Source organism: Eleutherodactylus coqui, chromosome 4 (genome assembly GCF_035609145.1).
Source record: "Eleutherodactylus coqui strain aEleCoq1 chromosome 4, aEleCoq1.hap1, whole genome shotgun sequence".
NCBI lineage: Eukaryota > Metazoa > Chordata > Amphibia > Anura > Eleutherodactylidae > Eleutherodactylus > Eleutherodactylus coqui.
In genome coordinates this window covers 276,869,740-276,875,724 of record NC_089840.1, presented here as the reverse complement: position 1 = coordinate 276,875,724, position 5,985 = coordinate 276,869,740, and the positions used below count along the sequence as shown (strand labels likewise).

General features: G+C 54.4%; 1 protein-coding gene and 1 pseudogene across 1 annotated transcript in view; both read right to left on the bottom strand.

The window, feature by feature from the left end:
- Positions 1-5,985, bottom strand: part of LOC136626716 (zinc finger protein 27-like) — a 659,137-nt gene that overhangs the window by 435,952 nt on the left and 217,200 nt on the right. The window lies entirely within an intron of this gene.
- Positions 1-5,985, bottom strand: part of LOC136624988 (zinc finger protein 420-like) — a 126,881-nt pseudogene that overhangs the window by 115,133 nt on the left and 5,763 nt on the right.

The window sequence follows — 5,985 nt, the reverse complement described above, 5'->3', positions numbered from 1 at the left end:
GTCTCTGTAGCATCAATAGGGATCGGATCTTCCTCCAGTTTCACCAGCTATGAAATAAATATTGTAAAAGTCATCACACAGTTGGAGAAGTCGTGTGGGAGGTTTTATATGGCCAGAAAAGGTCATTAATTAGTATGAGGAGCCGGAATGACATGACAGCAGTAGTGATCTGGGCCAAATAGCTGCAGGTCTCCTGTATAACTCCAACCTGTTGCTTCTTTATTCCAACCAGAAGTCTCCAGAACCAGAAAATAGTAATAAGATGCGGACATCTAATGTCTGCGGTCGGCTGTAATCCTGCCATCTCCAGCTTTCTCATTACACAAGTATCAATCATATAATAAGACTGAACACAAGGGGGGGCGGAGCCAGCGGCCGACATGTACAGTCGCACTTGAGAGGAGCTCCCCAGGGGAATTACAAAATCCTCCAAAATCCTGGCCTTAACACGGCACCAAGTGTTGTAAACTAGCCAACTGGACCTCTAGAACCTTGCGGAGGTGACCAAATTACAGCCAAAAGAAAATAACTCTTCCTGACGCCATCGGAGCAGAAGCGGCGCCACGCTAGCGCCCTGCGGCCTTCCCGCTCATCCTCGGAGCAGGCAGCCCCCGCCTCGCTGCTCTACCTTGCCGGTGTGCCGATCCGGGACCCGGGCGGACCGACCCCTCGCTTTGGAAGTGGCTGACACAGCGTAAGACCCCTTGGAAGGCCCGCCGCTCAGCGGACCCGGCGCCGGCACCCCTCTGATCCTGAGCCCCCCTCGGCGGCTGCGGCGCGCCGTACCCTGCCGTGGACTGTCCGCGGGGCGCCCCGGGGGCCCCGCGACTCACCGAACCCCACACTAATACCCTCCCGACTCCGGACCCTCTTCAGACGCCGCAGCGCACTATACCCTGCCGCGGACGATCGGCGGGACGGCCTCGGGGGAACGGCTGCTTACCGGACCTCGCGCCGACACTCCTCAGCTCCGGACCTCCTTCGGCCGCCGCGGCACATCACACCCGGTCCCGGGTTGTCCGCGGGGCGCCCGGGGGACCCGCCGCTCGCCAGACCCCGCGCCAGTACTCCTCTGACTCCGGATCCCCGGCGGCTGCTGCGGCGCGCTACATCCGGCCGCGGGCTGTTCGCGGAGCGGCCCGGACTTGGCTCCGGTGAGTTGAGCGGCTCACCCTCCTGCTCCTGCCGAGATCGGAGGACATCTGACGGCCGCGCAGCCCCGTGCCGGGACCCGGCTGCGGTGTAGCCCCCACCTACACCACTCTGTGGAGGGGAACGATCCATCCTCGCCCGAACTCCCGAGTCGGCCTGTCCCCTGGAGGCGCTCTACTTCAACTGGGCCGCGGGAACCCTACATTCTGTGGCGGGGTAACCGTCAGAAGACCCGCCGAGTGGAAGACAGCTCCTGAGAGGTGGAAGACCTACCGCGGCACCCCCGGAGGAAAACTCCCACGGTGCAATCCTGCTGAAGACCACGAGCCACCCAACAGGTCCAACAACAGCCTTACGACCTGAAACTATTTGCTGCCATTGGACCGCGACATTCCACATCGCATCGGACTCCGAGGCTGCGAGATCGCGATCCCACACCCGGCCCTGCGGAGCCGGCAACAAACCGTGAGTTTATCTCTTGAAGGGCGACGGGGGACAACACCCCAGCCCGACAGAACTGACTCTGAAGACACCCCTACACCCTAGAGAAGCATCCTCTTTATCACTTAACGCACTTACATAGTGACCCTCTGGGGGAAAGAGACGTTACTCTGCATTAAATCTAACCAGAACACAACTAGCCGGACCGACAAAATACTAAGGCCCATCTGGGACACTAATCTTTCCTGGACCCTTGAATTACATTATACAGGCTGAAAGCCCGAAACCTAAAACCTTGGTTGACGGGGCGGCTAGCTAGAGACATCACCACTGACTAACTTTCTCGCCAAGGCCAGATCAAGCCCTAGCTGGATCCCCTTTAGCTATCTAATCTACGAGACTCCCGCTATCTGGAAATTGTGACCACTAAATCTCTAGAACTCTGCAGACCCACACGTCTAAACTCCTAAAGTAGACATTCTACACTATCTCAATTGCTAACCTATTCCCTCCATAAGCAACGTCACCCGACATCGCCCGCGCTGTATAACCGGAGGAGGACACAGAAAAAGTCGTCCACTGACCTCTCTAAACCAACACGCATATCTGATACTCGTCACCATGAGCACTCGCGCTAAAAGTGGCTCTGCAGCCGACAAATTAAAGGAATTCTCCCGCACTGAAACCCCCGACCACTCTCCACGAACAACAAGACCTACTCAAGCGAGAGAATTCGAAGACGACACAAGACAAGCCCCGGAACCAACCTTGCGGCAACTTCTGGAGGCTATTAACACCTGTAAATCCTCCCTTACTAATAAAATAGAAGAAGTAAAGTCAGACGTCACTTTACTAAGACAGGATCTACAAAACATACGGGGCAGAATGCGAGAGATGGAAGACCGCATCTCTAATGCAGAGGACTCTCTCCGTCTGCTCCCCGTGGCGGTGAAGAAAGTCGAAAGACTAACTGAATTCTGCCAGTCTAAGCTAGATGACCTAGAGAACCGCTCGCGCCGTAATAATCTACGCATAATAGGTCTCCCCGAAAAGACAGAAGGCTCCCAACCGGAAGTATTCGCTGAAACCTGGCTGAAATCCCTACTAGGAGACGACACCTTCTCGACTTTCTTTACAGTAGAAAGAGCGCATCGCGTCCCCGCAAAACCCCCGCAACCGGGTGCTCCCCCGCGCCCATTCCTGGCAAGAATCCTAAATTGTAGGGACCGAGATGCTGCTCTACGCCAAGCCAGACTGAGAGGGCCACTTAAACATAATAACGCAACCATCTCCATATTCCCAGACTTTTCCGCGGACCTACAAAAACAAAGGGCCACCTTTATGGAAGTCAAGAGGAAATTCAAGGACAGGAACATCCCCTACTCAATGGCGTACCCAGCTCGGCTACGCATCGCGACACAAGGGAAAGTGATCTTTCTGCACTCTGCCACCGAGGCGCTGGAGTGGCTCGACATGCACTCTGATCTGCCAAAAATGCCTAGCCCTAACACACAGGCGGCAAAACCCTGAACTTAGCTGTGATTAATAGAATTTGAGGTCCCCCTGACCCACGGAGGGCAAAAATAGAAAGCCATGAAGCAAGACAAATTTCCCTTAGTCTCTCTCTGCTTCGACGCCATCGTTACAACATATGTAAAACCCAGTTGGCAAAAGATTTGACCCTCTGTAGGCCAAAGGGATATCCCCTAACGATAACATCTGCTACTTTCGAGACAGACTGTAGCTAATTTCTCTTTTGTTCTCTTTAAGTTGTTTGACATTTACGCTGAAATTTAAGCAAGATGTCAATGGTTGATAGTTTAAATTGTTTTAAATTGAATTTTATTATTTTCTTGACAAGTCTGTGCTGTTCCGATCTTTCTCTCAGTATATGCAAAGCCCCTCTCTTTACCCTTACCTCTTGAGTGCAGATAACCCGCTTAAAGCCCCATACCCACGCGAACATCAATGTCTCTGACGTGTCTCAGTTGGAACGTGCGAGGCCTAGGCACTGCTCTCAAACGAAGGGCAGTGTTTTCCTACATTAAAGGGGTGGTCTCGCGAAACCAAGTGGGGTTATACACTTCCGTATGGCCATATTAATGCACTTTGTAATGTACATTGTGCATTAAATATGAGCCATACAGAAGTTATTCCACTTACCTGCTCCGTTGCTAGCGTCCTCGTCTCCATGGTTCCGTCTAAATTCGCTGGCAGCTTGCTTTTTTAGACGCGCTTGCGCAGTCCGGTCTTCTCCATTCAGCACGAGCCGCTTCAGTGTGCTCCCCGCTACAGCTCTTCTGCGCATGCGCAGACGAGCTGTCACTGCTCGGGAGCGCGCTGAAGCGGCCATTCTGCACCATCCTCTGTTAGAGGAAGGTGCAGAAACTGGAGCTGCCCAGCGGAGAAGACCAGCCCAGCCCAGCAGCCCCGAGAAGCCTCCCAGGTAAGTGATGGGTCGGGGGGGGGGGCTGCCGCTGCGCCGGGCTGCGCCGGGGGGGGGCTGCCGCTGCGCCGGGGGAGCTAGCGCTAGGCCGGGGGGGCTGTCGCTGCGATGGGGGGGGGCTGTCGCTAGGCCGGGGGGGCTGTCGCTGCGCCGGGGGAGCTGTCGCTAGGCCGGGGGAGCTAGCGCTAGGCCGGGGGGGGCTGTCGCTGCGCCGGGGGAGCTAGCGCTAGGCCGGGGGGGCTGTCGCTGCGATGGGGGGGGCTGTCGCTGGGCCGGGGGGGCTGTCGCTGCGCCGGGGGAGCTAGCGCTAGGCCGGGGGGGGCTGTCGCTAGGCCGGGGGGGGCTGTCGCTAGGCCGGGGGGGGCTGTCGCTAGGCCGGGGGAGCTAGCGCTAGGCCGGGGGGGCTGTCGCTGCGCCGGGGGAGCTAGCGCTAGGCCGGGGGGGCTGTCGCTGCGATGGGGGGGGCTGTCGCTGCGCCGGGGGAGCTAGCGCTGGGGAGCCGGGGGCTAGCGCCGGTTACCTGCTGTCTGGTCGGCGGCTGCGATGCGTCCGGTTGCCATGGAGACACAGCTGGCGGCGTCTCGGGAGCGCGCACGTCGGGCTGCAGCGAGCGACGGGGAAAGAGCCGGCGGCCATCTTGAGGAAACTTTTATAACTTGCTGAAACGCTGGAACGGTAAGTACGAACCAGCTAGAAATGTCATTTACAGGGGGGCTTAGTAATGTGTGTTTAATGGGGGGGACTGGGCAAAAAAAAAAATTAACTGCTTCCTCGAGACATCTCCTTTAAGCAGATTAATCCCCACATCGTCTGCCTGCAGGAAACACATCTCACCACAGATAAAGCTGACACCCTCAAAAAACCATGGGTTCAGTGGATGGCCCACTCCTTCCACACCTCCTTCTCTAGGGGGGTTTCACTACTTGTCCACAGAACACTGAGATGGAATCCCATCAACACCCGTAAAGACCCTGAAGGCAGATTCATATTCACATATGCCGAAATTGACTCTAAACCGTATGTTATCCTGTGCATCTATGATCCCCCTCATAACAATTCACATCTCCTGCAAGCTGCCATAACATTTGCACATCAATACCCTATGGCAGGAGTGATCTGCATGGGCGACTTTAATCAAGTAATGGACCCAACAAAAGATAGATTTCGCGCACCCTTAAACACCACCACCTCCACAGGCTCCCCTCTGCGGCAACTGATCGATGGTGTTGGCTGGGTCGACCTGTGGCGGTTGCGCCACCCCGAAACCCTAGAATATACCTGCCACTCTCTTGGACATAACGCCCTGGCGAGAATTGACTATATATTTAGTTCTATGGAACTTGCAGTCTATCTCTCCAATATTACACATTGCCCACGAGGAATATCTGATCATAGTCCAATATTATTAGCGCTAAAATATCCCCAACACAAGACACTGCCTACTTGGAAACTGCACCCATTCTGGCTTAAATTAATTGGGTCAGATGACCAAACGCCCTTTCACATATTTTTATTTCTAGACGCACACAATAACAACACCCACCCAGCCCTAAAGTGGGACACTCTTAAGGCCTATATTAGATGATTCCTCAAATCCGCTATTACACACATCAAAAAATCAACATCCCAGACAGACAGAGAGCTGGAAGCCCAGACATTAGACGCCGAAAGGCTATACATTTCCGACCCTACAAATGCTAATAAAATAGCCTGGCTCAGCCTCTCCCGCCTCTATAAACAACATATACACACTAAGACTAAACGTAAACTATTCTTTGCTAAACAATACTATTTCGAACTGGGAAATCAATCCAGTCACTTACTCGCCAATCTAATTAAACACGAAAATCAAACTAACACGATCCTTAAGATCAAAAACCAACACGGCGCGGAACTGACTGATGCCCTATCTATCACAAACTGTTTTAAGGAATTCTATGCCAACT